Here is a 14,963-nt window from a genome sequence, read left to right as displayed (position 1 = left end):
CCTCATAAGTCATGTGTTCCAGACCCCTAATCATTTTTGTTGCCCTTCGCTGGACTCTCTCCAATTTCTCCACATCCTTCTTGTAGTGTGGGGCCCAAAACTGGACACAGTACTCCAGATGAGGCCTCACCAATGTCGAATAGAGGGGAACGATCACGTCCCTCGATCTGCTCGCTATGCCCCTACTTATACATCCCAAAATGCCATTGGCCTTCTTGGCAACAAGGGCACACTGCTGACTCATATCCAGCTTCTCGTCCACTGTCACCCCTAGGTCCTTTTCCGCAGAACTGCTGCCTAGCCATTTGGTCCCTAGTCTGTAGCTGTGCATTGGGTTCTTCCGTCCTAAGTGCAGGACCCTGCACTTATCCTTATTGAACCTCATCAGATTTCTTTTGGCCCAATCCTCCAATTTGTCTAGGTCCCTCTGTATCCTATCCCTGCCCTCCAGCGTATCTACCACTCCTCCCAGTTTAGTATCATCCGCAAATTTGCTGAGAGTGCAATCCACACCATCCTCCAGATCATTTATGAAGATATTGATCAAAACCGGCCCCAGGACTGACCCCTGGGGCACTCCACTTGACACCAGCTGCCAACTAGACATGGAGCCATTGATCACTACCCGTTGAGCCCGACAATCTAGCCAACTTTCTACCCACCTTATAGTGCATTCATCCAGCCCATACTTCTTTAACTTGCTGACAAGAATACTGTGGGAGACCGTGTCAAAAGCTTTGCTAAAGTCAAGAAACAATACATCCACTGCTTTCCCCTCATCCACAGAATCAGTAATCTCATCATAGAAGGCGATTAGATTAGTCAGGCATGACCTTCCCTTGGTGAATCCATGCTGACTGTTCCTGATCACTTTCCTCTCATGTAAGTGCTTCAGGATTGATTCTTTGAGGACCTGCTCCATGATTTTTCCGGGGACTGAGGTGAGGCTGACTGGCCTGTAGTTCCCAGGATCCTCCTTCTTCCCTTTTTTAAAGATTGGCACTACATTAGCCTTTTTCCAGTCATCTGGGACTTCCCCCAGATCGCCACGAGTTTTCAAAGATAATGGCCAATGGCTCTGCAATCACAGCCACCAATTCCTTTAGCACTCTCGGATGCAACTCGTCCAGCCCCATGGACTTGTGCACGTCCAGCTTTTCTAAATAGTCCCTAACCACCTCTTTCTCCACAGAGGGCTGGCCATAGACTCCCCATGTTGTGATGCCCAGCGCAGCAGTCTGGGAGCTGTCCTTGTTAGTGAAGACAGAGGCAAAAAAAGCATTGAGCACATTAGCTTTTTCCACATCCTCTGTCACTAGGTTGCCTCCCTCATTCAGTAAGGGGCCCACACTTTCCTTGGCTTTCTTCTTGTTGCCAACATACCTGAAGAAACCCTTCTTGTTACTCTTGACATCTCTTGCTAGCTGCAGCTCCAGGTGCGATTTGGCCCTCCTGATTTCATTCCTACATGCCCGAGCAATATTTTTATACTCTTCCCTGGTCATATGTCCAACCTTCCACTTCTTGTAAGCTTCTTTTTTATGTTTAAGATCCGCTAGGATTTCACCGTTAAGCCAAGCTGGTCGCCTGCCATATTTACTATTCTTTCGACTCATCGGGATGGTTTGTCCCTGTAACCTCAACAGGGATTCCTTGAAATACAGCCAGCTCTCCTGGACTCCTTTCCCCTTCATGTTAGTCCCCCAGGGGATCCTACCCATCCGTTCCCTGAGGGAGTCAAAGTCTGCTTTCCTGAAGTCCAGGGTCCGTATCCTGCTGCTTACCTTTCTTCCCTGTGTCAGGATCCTGAACTCAACCAACTCATGGTCACTGCCTCCCAGATTCCCATCCACTTTTGCTTCCCCCACTAATTCTTCCCGGTTTGTGAGCAGCAGGTCAAGAAAAGCTCCCCCCAGTTGGCTCGTCTAGCACTTGCACCAGGAAATTATCCCCTACGCTTTCCAAAAACTTCCTGGATTGTCTATGCACCGCTGTATTGCTCTCCCAGCAGATATCAGGAAAATTAAAGTCACCCATGAGAACCAGGGCGTGCGATCTAGTAGCTTCCGTGAGTTGCCGGAAGAAAGCCTCATCCACCTCATCCCCCTGGTCCGGTGGTCTATAGCAGACTCCCACCACTACATCACTCTTGTTGCTCACACTTCTAAACTTAATCCAGAGACACTCAGGTTTTTCTGCAGTTTCGTACCGGAGCTCTGAGCAGTCATACTGCTCCCTTACATACAGTGCTACTCCCCCACCTTTTCTGCCCTGCCTGTCCTTCCTGAACAGTTTATAACCATCCATGACAGTACTCCAGTCATGTGAGTTATCCCACCAAGTCTCTGTTATTCCAATCACGTCATAATTCCTTGACATCACCAGGACCTCCAGTTCACTCTGCTTGTTTCCAAGGCTTTGTGCATTCGTATATAAGCACTTGAGATAACCTGCTGATCGCCCCTCATTCCCAGTATGAGGCAGGAGCCCTCCCCTCACAGACATTCCTGCCTGTGCTTCCTCCCGGTATCCCGCTTTCCCACTTACCTCAGGGCTTTGGTCTCCTTCCCCTGGTGAACCTAGTTTAAAGCCCTCCTCACTAGGTTAGCCAGCCTGCTCGCAAAGATGCTCTTCCCTCTCTTCGTAAGATGGAGCCCGTCTCTGCCCAGCACTCCTCCTTCATGGAACACCATCCCATGGTCAAAGAATCCAAAGCCTTCTCTCCGACACCACCTGCGTAGCCATTCGTTGACTTCCACAATTCAACGGTCCCTGCCCCGGCCTTTTCCTTCCACGGGGAGGATGGACGAGAACACCACTTGTGCCTCAAACTCCTTTATCCTTCTTCCCAGAGCCACGTAGTCCGCAGTGATCTGCTCAAGGTCATTCTTGGCAGTATCATGGTGCCCACGTGGAGAAGCAGGAAGGGGTAGCAATCCGAGGGCTTGATGAGTCTCGGCAGTCTCTCCGTCACATCGCGAATCTTAGCCCCTGGCAAGCAGCAGACTTCTCGGTTTTCCCGGTCAGGGCGGCAGATAGATGACTCAGTCCCCCGGAGGAGAGAGTCCCCGACCACCACCACCTGCCTCCTTCTCTTGGGAGTGGTGGTCGTGGAACCCCCCATCTCAGGACAGTGCATCTCATGCCTTCCAACCAGCGGAGTCTCCTTCTGCTTTCTCCCCCCAGACATATCATCTGGTCCACTCTCCTTCCTACTATGAGCTTCCTCAGAGAAGTTGGCAAGATGTAAGCCTCACTGGGCTCACTCCAGGTGAACTCCCAGGCAAACTCCTGCTGTGTGCTGCTCTGCTGTTCGCCGCCGCTCAGCTGGTTCGCGAAGCTCTGGCTATTTTTAAACAGCCAGGCTTCCCTGAAACAAACAAACAGACAGCCCCAATGCCCGCCCCCTGCAGGCTACCAGCCAATCAGGCACTCGCTCAGGCTCTCACACTGCCCTCCCAGCAAACACGCACTCGGATACTTACTCAGCAAACACGCACTCGGATACTCACCAATCCCAGGCAAACTCCTGCTGTGTGCTGCTCTGCTGAAAAGCATTGCTCTGCAATGCCCTGAAAAGCTTAAAGGCAACTCAGTTACCAGCAAGACTGATGAGGTTATTATTTATATAGAGCTATAGGTGTGGAACGCCCTTTAGAGGCAAACATAAAGTCAAGTTCCCTAGAAAGACTTCCACTCAGTTCAAAGGGCTTTGGTTTAGGACCTAAGAGTACGTCTGCAGCTGCAGCTGGGAGCGTTTCTCCTAGCCTGGGTAGGCAGACTTGGGCTAGCTCTGCTCCAGCTAGCATGCTAAAAATAGCAGCGTGGACATTGTGGCATGGGCGACAGCTCGGAGTCCAAACTCGCCCTTCCCACTGGGTCTGATCTCAGGTGGCTATCCTGAGCCCATGCCGGAGCGTCCACACTGCTATTTTTAGCATGCCAGCTCGAGCAGAGCTAGAGCGAGTCTGCCTAACCGGTCTGGGAATCACACCTCCCAGCTGCAGCATGGACACCATTCAGGTCTAAATATCAGACATATGAGGCATGCAGAATATGTATATGATTCAATATATATACTTAAGACATGTTGCCTATAAAACTTCTATTAAAGCCTCACATTTGATGTGGTGCTTTACAATAATATATATAACATATTCATGCACAAACACATACTCTGTACTTGGTGTGTTAATGCTGAGACACCTCGGGGAAGAAGTATGCTTTAGCTCATTAATCTATGACATTTTTATATCATTTAAGTGCTATAAAAAGAAGCTTAGACCATTCACAGTGGATATGTATTACAAGATTATAAACAGCATTATTCAGTAATGGCTAAGATTTAGGGAAATTATCTCCACAGTCTCTGGAATCCTCCCTTAAAATGATGAAGAAGGAGACCATAGCGCCAAAACAAATTCTCTACCTGTGAAATCTTACTGTCTAACTCCGTTGCTCCCCCCTTCAAATCAGCCAGTGTTTCACTAGGATACTATAAATTTTGGGATTTATCTGTGATGTTCAGAGAATGTATCTTATTTGTTCACATTAGCACTCCTGAGTTCCAGACAGGATCTGAACTGCAGCCTCCAAAATTCAACAAGAAAGATTTCCCTTCTTCTGTTTCCAACTGGGAACAGACACAGGAGAAAGTTACCTTGAATTTTCCAGTCCAGCATCCAGACTCTGCATTAGGAGTTGAGCTGGTTGGGAATCTTTAGACCAAACATTTTTTACTGGCAAATGCTGAGTCATTGAAACTTAAACTTTTCATGGGAAAGGGTTGGTTTTGACAAAATTCTTGAGCCAAAAAAAGGTGGAAATTATCTTCTGAAATTGTTGAAATAACATGTTTGAACACTTTCAAAGTGGAAAAAATCTGATTTTCTGGGTCAAAACAATTTTTTTGCTTAGAAATGTAACCTAATTATAGCAAAAATAATATTAAAAACAGTCAATCAAAATGCTTAATTTTGAAATTATCACAATGAAATATTTCAGTTGACCAGAACTGAATTTTTGGATTTCTAGTTCACAAAATGTTTTGAGATTTTGTTCTGATTTGGGATGGGAAATTTTTTTTACATCACCATGTTTGCAGGATGGGAAAATTTTTGGAGGTTTGTTCATGGCTAACCCTCACCTGATCCTGAAAAAGCCCCCATATCAATATGAGTGCTTCAGAATCAGAAAAGGTCCCTACCTGTAAAATTTGGATCCTGATCTTAATTCCAGTCCTACCCACAAATGTTACGGATGTAAGAATCCAGAGTCTTGGTTCAGACCATTACAGAGATAGAAACCAGACGTAATAACCAGTTCAGCTGGTGCAAATCATCATAACTCCATTGATTTCAGTGGAGCTCTGCCAATTTAGATCAACTGAGGATTTGGCCCAAATTTTGGATCTGGGTTCAGACTATGACGCCATAAACACCTTCCCCACATGCACAACTCGTTAGAGGCTGTTTAGCTCTGGGGTTTGGTCTAAAATGAATGATAACCTGGATATGTATAATAAATAGAATGATATTGGAACACTTGTGGATTAATATTAAACAAAAGTGCTAACACACAATGGGCTTTCCTCTATGAGAAAGGAATGCAAGACTGCGGCTGGTATGTTTAGCATCCTGAAGGCATTCTGGCCTGGCTAGTTATTGACAGCAATGGAAATGTGAAGAAGGAAGGAAGAAAGCTGGGAGGGGTGGGGGATGATACCTAAAATAGGGACCGATGTGCCAGTTTCCTCTAGAGGAATGACAGGAGGGAGAGAGTTGTCATTAATGGATAACTGGCATTCCTCTACTTTTGAATTTAAACAAATATCCTAATGATAATTACAGAATGTCTATATTTATAGCAAGCCAGAGAACATGTAGACAATAGCATCATTTGTTAATTCTTCTATTGGGGAACAAATTCAATCATCATCCCTAGCTCTCTTCATTACAATTTGAAAGTAGATAACCAATGAAAAGCAATGTCATTTCCCAGCCGTGAGTATCAGAATTAAGGCTAAGTGATGGCAGCCGGGGGAAAATGGGAAGGAAGAGTTACAAACAGAGCAAATGAGAGCCAGACCCATTCTAGTTTCTACTATCTGCACCAGCTAAAGCCACTGGAAAGATCAAAGATAATCCTGAGAATCACATTCCTGTGTGGAATATTTTGCTGGATCTAAACTCAACATTTCAGACTCATTGGAATTATATTAAAATAAATACATTTTAAAATGCTAATTATTTTGGGGTTTTTTAAAAAAACCTACCAGAAAATAGATGGAAACAGGGAAAACAACACAACAATGTGATTAATTCTCTGGCTTGTGCTGAGCAGGAACTCAGACTAGGTGGTCTCATCTGGCCTTAAAAATCTATGAAATATGCACCTGATCTGAATTGCTGCAAACAATGTTTCCACTTTGTTTTCTATCATCTCTTCCTCCGTTGTCTATTGTCAAGTGCTGTCATGTTTATCTGTCTAACGGAGAACACCAGCTCCCTAGAGCCAGGAGCTTTCCAGCTTCTGTCCACACCGGTGGAGCTAGATAGATAATTGTGATGGTAATACTCAGTTACCTGCTTCCCATGGGAGTTGAGAGAGTTACTTCATGTTTGAAAAGTGGTTTAAAATGGAAAAGCTCTATGGAACTGCAAAGGACAGGATTTTTTAAATCTCCTACCCATGCCAAAATTGGTTTAATGCCTAGAACTTGAATGTATAGTAACTAACATTAGGGGGGAAACATAGGTTCCCAGATTTCAAGATTCAGAAGGCACCATTATGATTGTCTGACTTCCTGCATAACACAGGACATGGAACGCCACCCAGTAATTCCTGCATCAAACCCAATGCTATGTGGTTTAGCTGGAGCATGGCTTTTAGAAATGCATCTGTGAAGAAGGAGAGAGAGAGAGCTGTGTTGTTTTTATGAATATTATGTGGACCTCAATTTACCTGCTTGGTATAATTTTGTCTGACTAGAGTTGAATTGAAAGGGGCTGTTATGCAAAGAAGCAGGAAGCAAGACAATGGTCAGAGATAAGACAACTCTGGATAAACAACCCGGGACAATGACTGGCCCATTAGATGAGGAAGATGCTCCTCCCAGGCCCCAGACCAGTGTTACACAGTTCTTGCACCTAGCTCACAGCCTAAGATCCAAAGGACAATGAACCTGCCTAGAGAAGGAGAAGTGGGTGGTTAGCAGCCACTCTTGGGAGCCTCTCTGGCAGAGACACACAGAAAGAGGCAGAGGATGCAGCAGCTTAGCGGGATGTGCCTGAGGCAGCTGGGCTCATTTACGCTTTGCGAGAAGTCATGAGCTTTTGGCAAGACTCAGGCAGACAAACCTTTTGTGGTCTTAACCCTTGCCTCTGCTTGCCATGTACCTTTGGGTGAATGGACAGTATCTCTGAGCGGAAGGAGCTGTTTTGACACACTTTAATCAGGCAGCAGTCGCAGGCTCCCAAAGAGACTTGTGTGGCAGATATCAAATACAGTTGGGGCTGTAATGTTAATACAGTTAGAAACAGGGGAGGCTGCCATCCTTGGTTCCAGTGTAGGACCACAGGTCCCCCTCACCCCCCTGAGACCGATGAAGGAAGCAACACTTGTCATCTGAGGCATGCGCTAGTGAGGGACTGCAAGGGGGTATAAGGCACCACTTGCCCTGTGACCGTGACGGTACAGGGGCAGTAGAGGGTGCTGTAGGTGACCCAGTCTAAAGTGAGTTGAAATGCAGAATTCCACTCTGGGAGGAGTGCAGGTAGAAAGAGAGTGACTATGGGAGAAACTGGGGGAGAGATCACAGGTGCAGCTGGCCCTGGAGTCGTCACAGCGTCCAATCGTGATTTAAAAATAGAACTAGTCAAAATTTTTCTGTCAAAACTTTTTTTTCCCCGCAGTGGAGAATGGGGGAAGAGTCCGGTTGAGCCCTGGCTAGCTCACTGGGAGTACCATGGCTAATGGATCCGTAATGAAAGCTATAGATGTCAGCAGTGAGTGCTCCTTCCTAACAGACAACTGCATCTTGGCTACAATTTTCATAGCAGCCAAAAAGATTCAGATACCAAATTTGTACTAAAATTAATCATCCAAAATTCAGCATCCACAACTGCGGGACAACTTTGGAAATCTCAGCCACTGATTTTTTGGCATGCACTGTAGGTGATTTTCACCTGTTGGTGGAAGAGTTGTAGGAGGCCTCCATGCCGTGGGACCCTCTGATGCAACCGAGCAGGGAACTTAGGTGAGTTTGTGGTAGAGTGACTGTGCAGGATGGCCTGTATATCCCATGTGTCCCACGATGTAGCTTTTTTGCTAGCTGGGAATATGCCAGTATGGATGGTGGGTCAAGGAAAGACCCAGAATGGGGACCGTTCTATTCATGTTTATCAGAACCAGTGTTTGGAAATGTACCACCAAAGGGTCATGGTCTCTAAGGCCAGACCATGGGATGGAACTGCAGAGGTGGAGGGACTATGGACTTGCCCCCTTTACAGGTTCTGGATGGATTCTGACCTCTCCAAGTTGTGGAATTCCCCAACCAAAGCCCATCTACTCAGGGGCTGGTGAAACTGACCATGTGTGAATAACCTTGATAGCATACTGAACAGCAAATAATTTTTTAATATATTTTCAATCCTCATTTCAATCAATCACCTCTGTCAATACAAGTGAGAAATAGACATTTTCATTCGTTATGATGCTTTTATTCTTTAATGTCCTGTTACACAAGCTTAGCTGTCTTCTTTGTTTCACCTATTCAAAGCCAATGACTGGATCATCCTTTGATGTTTTCTTTTCTATTTATATAAAATAGCTTGTTATTTTTTCTGAAGATTGCTTCTGTGATTTAAAAATACTGTTCCTGGAGTGGGATCCATACATTATCTAACCATAACACTTTAAATATCAGATAACTAACTTGCTTGGTAATACTCTTGCAAATAAAGGATATTAATTTACCCACAACTTTCTGATGGGTTTCTAGTTTATATATAGTATTCTTTTATAATGGGTGAGGGATAGGGGCATTATCTCCAACTGGGAAGCATTAATATCAATATATTCATAGAGAAGATCCCCAAGAATATTAAAACTACTTCTTTAGCTCTGAAATGCTAATTTTTTATGTTTGTCATCACTCCCTGAGTGATGGTAGGGGTGAAATAGACACTGGTTCTAGAAATTAGTCGTTTTGGTTAGTGCCCTGGAAAGAGGATATAGTGGGTAATAAACTGAACATTCTTTGCTATGAAGAGAAATGTGGGAAGGAGAGAACACTGATCTTGCATCCCAAAGAAGGTGGCCTCTGATGATGGCATATATACTGCAGCAGAGACAAGGCAGGGCCTGGGTAACCTCTACTCGCTCTTTAGAGGTTACTTTGCAGTCAGTCATTGTGTCCCATGTTCCTGTGATGCGACACGTCACCTGCCTTTGCAGAATCTATCAACAAGGTTATCTAATGATAGTGCTTTTATTGATATTTATAATGGTTACAGAAGAGGACACTTTGTGGAAAATCTGCTAGAATCAGTTAAAAATAGCAACTGAACTGCAAGATTGAGAGGAAGAGGTTTAAGGAATCTTAAAAGAACTGCTAATTCATGCTTGCAAGCAGTTAATTTCCAGCCCTCAGCTGTCTAATTGTCATTATCAATTTCATGCTTTTTTAAATGACTCTGTCAGATGATGTGATGTTTAAACTAACAATGCCAAGGGTGAAAAAACACCTACATTTTGGAAATGTCCATTTGTTTACTGAATGTCTAATTATTATCAGATTATTTTTTTAACATAATCTAACTTTTTTCAGAGTTAAGTTTTATTCATGTTTTGACTTTCTTGAAATCATAATAGCTTCCAAGTTAAATAGTACTTTCATCTTGTATTTAACATTTGGCCACCTTGGAATTCTTTAATCTGCATCTTAATAAAGTGCCAGTGGATGCTATGTAAAATGAATAGTGATTTCACACTCTTTCTTCACTAAGATAAAAGCATTAATGGAGTCCTAGCACAGTAAGTGAATTTATTATTAGAGGATGACATTTCTGAATAGCAAATAATGGGCCTCAAGCAATGACTTGGAGTGGTTTCTGGAGCTATCAGAGGGAGAACTGTAGTCACAAGTTCAGTGCTGCAGTAATCCCTGAACTTGACAGCCGCATGGACTGCCCCACAGTTTTGAACTGCTGTTCAAAAGAAAATCTTTTATAGTCCTGGAAATGAATGTTAAGCAGTGTCTTGGACTTGAGATGTAAAACTAGTCCATAAATAAATGGAAGAAAACATTAATGACGGACTTCTATATTTAGTAATGGTCTAACTTTTCTGTCTGAAAATTGTTTCCCCTCTGTTCCAGTTTATTTAAGTATAAAAACGTATTGCAATGCATGTGTCCCATTCCTCTGCAATAAAAGAAACTCTGCATATATAACTCTCAGTGCTACAGGTTCATCCCTGGCACATATGTGCACACTTGCATTCACCAGAAAGAAGTTACATTTTACAAATAGCCTTAGAGATGATAAGTGACTCCAGTTAAATAGGATACGGAAAGGTGTCAAATAAATATTGCTCTCAAGGACCTCTTTCAGCTCAAGTGGCCCTGGAGATTTGTCTAGAGTGAAATTTACTATCAATGACTTGGAGTCCTCACCTGCCTGGCAAAACTACTGGGAAATCTCTAGTTGTGAAAATGTTCAGCTAATAATGTCAATTTCTTCTTTCATTGGCCTTCTTTATTTCAGAGATCAAAATTATGAAAAATATGTGAGGAAAGATTTACAAAAGCCCTTTGGGAAAGCTTAAAAATGTTCCTTGCTGCACATCTGGCAGGAATATATATGAAAGAAGACACAGAGAATGAGCTTGCAAGTTTAAGGCCCTAAATAATTTTACAAATGTCGACTGATGCATACATTTATTTTACAGTGGTTTCAAAATAATTTTTAGTTCTTTTACAACATTATATATCCTACAGTGCTTTGAAGGGAAAGCAGAAGTCTTGATAAATGAGCTCACATTGTGTGTGATATGGTATATAGCTGGTCTTGTGGTACAGGGCGGGCTTAACTGCTTTTAAAGGTGGAAGAATACAAACCAAAAGGAAACAAACCCCGAACAGCAGTGTTAGATATTAGGAGCAAGGCTCTGATTCAGCAAAGAACTTAACTTTTAGCACATTCATAAATCTCTTTGACTGGAGTGGGATGCAAGCACATGATGAAATGTTAAGCGCTATGTTGAATAGGGACTTACATCCTGAGACTAAGGAGTTCCATGGAAAAACCTCCACTGATTTCAGTGAGACCATAATTTGTCCTTAAGCAATACATTTGTCTGATAGTCTAACAAGGATAAAAAGGGGTTAAGGTCCAGCTATAGAGTCTGCCTTTCTCTATCAAGTTGCAGCAGTCGAGCGTTAAGTGCTGGAGGTCCTTAGTTCAGTCCTCGATGTCAGCCAAGATGGCGGCTGTCGCGTAAGTGGGGGTTCCATGCTTCGTGCATTGGGGCCTTTTAAAGACCCTTAGAGAGTTGTTAGTGTAGAAAATGAGCATGGCCATTGTCTCACCTCCCTCCTGCACTTCCTCTTTCTGTCTGCAAATTGTCCCCCGCCTTTGTTCCAACTTTTCTCTGTCCACCTTTATCCTCCATAAAACAGGTCTGCTACAGGTCACAGTTCTGTCAACCTAAGTGCTCAGAAATCATGAGTCAGGCCTCAAATAAATCATCATAAGGTCTTAAAAATCATGACCAAGTGCCTTTGACTTATAAGAGGGCTTCTTTCCCCTTTCTCCTTGTTGATTACTGCAGGCTGAAACAGAAAGAAGCAAATGCTACTGCGTACCAGAAGACCACAATTAAAAGACAGACAGTGATTTTGCTGCGCTGTTACAGAATGAATGAAATGGATTGAGTATTCCAGGCCATGCTCAGTGACATCGCGGTAAGACTCAACAGTTTAGCCTCCTCCTGTTCCACTTTCCAGCAAAAAAGAAAAAAAATTCCCTAAAGAAGGCTGTTAAGGATACTTTCCCTTAGATAAAAGGAAGGGTAAACCAATATTTGTGATTCTCTGGTACTATTAAGGAAAGAGCTGTGTAGAAATTGTAAACCATCTTCTTAATAGGGTCTCTTGAGGAGGATGTGTCAAGAGTCATTAAGCAGCAAGGTGCTTTAATATAGGTGATTCAGGGAACCTGAAGTCTTTAGACTCTGCAGGCCGGGTGCTCGGTGAGAACCTCAAGGGGCAAAAAGCCCGATCATCATCCACTACCAGGTCAAAGATAGAGGCTGGAGAGAGCAGCCAATTGATTCTTGAAGGCTGAGCAGCTACTGCTGGGAAGGGACAGCAGCTTCTCCCAGTGCTCCTGCCTTGCATCCTGGTAGTAGTGTTCCCGAGGCTACAAGGGGAGGCGACTCCCCTAGCTCCTCACTGTAGCAATGGAGCTGATTCCAGCACGTCACTTAAAAACCACAGGGAGTGGATTTCTGATTCATCATCAAATAGGCATGTTCTCCTTAACATGGTCACCCTTGAGGGCCACAAGAGGGCTGCAGGGTGGATGCCACTGCTCTAAGCACACCTAAAACTACTGGCTCTCTAGCAAAACCCTGCTCCCGTGACAGAAACTGCAGCGTGCTGATGCTAAATCCTACCATGAGCCTAGCCCAGCAGGGTTTGCACTGCTCTGCTTGGCCATTTGAAAAAAAATAGATTACACTCAGCAGAGCAGCAATAAGCAACACTTCCGGTCACAAAGAGATACACTGCAGTACGGATCACAAACTCATTCATGCCCTTCTGCTTCCCATTGGTGTTTAATTGTTAAATTATTTGAATATTCTCCTTCTCTTTCTCCTCTGGGCCTTGCACCGTGCTGCTGAAATGTATCATTATACAACAACCTCCAGCTATCTTTCTTCAGAAGGCTCATGGTAACCCAGATGTGTCACATGAAAAGAAAAGTTTTGCCTACGACAGCTGTAAATGTTTCTGCCTCATGCTTAAAGGAAAAAAACCATACTGATTCATCCTCAGATGAGGATAAGCCCAGAAATAAGCACTTTCAGCATGTGGCATAAGGGAAAACTTTCACTGATTTCATATTCAAAGACTGTTGCCATTTAAAAAATATTGTAATAATTAAGAGGGAGATTAAAAAATAAAACACCTAAAGGATTTAGGACAAGAAAACCCACTGAAAATCATGGGATTTCAGCTCCTAAATCCATTAGATTCTTTTGAAACTCATCTCCCAAAATTGGTGGTGGATATATCCGCACATGCAAAGATATTGTCAGTTGTTGTTACAGATTCTATCCTTCCCCATACAAAGGAGAATGGTGCAGTAGCACTGAGCATGGCATATAATTCCTACATATGAAGTAAAATAAACTAGAAATACTACTAAGAAAATACCAAGTAAATATAACACAGATCTCACACATATTCCTTTACACAGCACAGATATGAGGTAAACAGCATAATGAACGATCCAGCGAGAGAAATAAAAATTGTACTTAAAGTAGTATTCATAGATAGAAGAAATATCATAGCGAACAGCCACGTGAAACAACAAAATTAAGAATCTGATCCAAAGCTTATTGAAATCAATGGGGTCTTTTCAGTGAACGGGCTTTGGATTTGCCCCTAAATGAATTTCCTTATCCATTCTGATGGACATCATAAATAAATTAGCTAATTAGAATAGTAAAAGAAAATATGACAGCTTGAAAGTAGCTTTCCAAACTTAATTTTGTCCAATGTAAACATATATTCTTTTGTTATTTGCTAAGTAGTTTGCATAAGTAAAGCTACAAGAAGATTTTTGAAGAACCACGCTATCATCCTCTACCGTTCCTAGTTCCCACTGTGAGTTGTGTATTATCATAAATAATGACTCTATGATCCTGTTCATCAAAGAGTATTACTGACAGCTCTGACCCTCAGGAGATACCTCACTTAAAAAAAAATTGGCTTTTCAACAGACTAGTCAAGAGTTCCCTTGCCCCCCAAAAAACCTGTATTATATTAAAGGTAAATCCCTAAATCCACCACAAACAATTCTTGTTTAAGGAGCTAAATATTGTACTTATTTAAATCACAATTCGGATTTTATTCAGGTCTGTCTAATAGTTTATTCTGTTCTAAGTGTAGATAGGGATGACTAGCAATTATTCATACTGGATGTCTGGGTTACAGTAAATATAACCTTTAGGCAGTCTCTGATATCACAATAAATCATTGCATTGTGAATTTGCATGAAGAGACAGCTCACTTTCACCTCTGCTCGATTTCTTGAAGGAGACACAATTCTGAGCTCCTCAAGCAGGCCAGTAAATACAAGGGCTTCAGACCTTGGTTCACGCCTCTCCGAAAAAGAAAGAAGTCACCTACCAAAACTGATTCGTGAGGCTGCAGGGGAAAGGTTTAGTTGCGTTCATGGAAAAAAATGGTCCATCCGCATGCACTTTGGATTGCAAGTTCTCTTGCATTCATGACATCACTTATCCTGTCAGAATATTTACACACTCTTTGATTGAGGTCTGATTCGGTGTGTTCTGGAGCTCAGCTTTTGGTTTACTAGCATAAAGATCAAAAGCAGCCAAGATCAAAGGATGAAATTGTAAGAAAGAGGAGACTGCTTTGCTTTTGGGGTGTGAGAGTAGACTACGAAGTCCTTATATAATGCCTTCTGTTCTTCTACTGAGCATTCTGATGAGTCCCCAGAACTTCTCTATTATGTCCTGTGGGCATAGTTAACTGTGAAAAAGGGGTGGGAAACTCACAGAGAAACATTCTTTTGGAAGGTTCAAATGTTCCTTGTATTTCCTCAGCTTCTTTCCCATTAAATGGCAGGGAGAACTCAGACACCTTTACCTGTCTGCTTTTATGCTTGTGTAACACACTTAAGCATGCTGTATCCATCTCTAGTGAGCCA

Source organism: Natator depressus, chromosome 7, assembly GCF_965152275.1.
Source record: "Natator depressus isolate rNatDep1 chromosome 7, rNatDep2.hap1, whole genome shotgun sequence".
NCBI lineage: Eukaryota > Metazoa > Chordata > Testudines > Cheloniidae > Natator > Natator depressus.
This window is presented reverse-complemented; position numbering follows the sequence as displayed.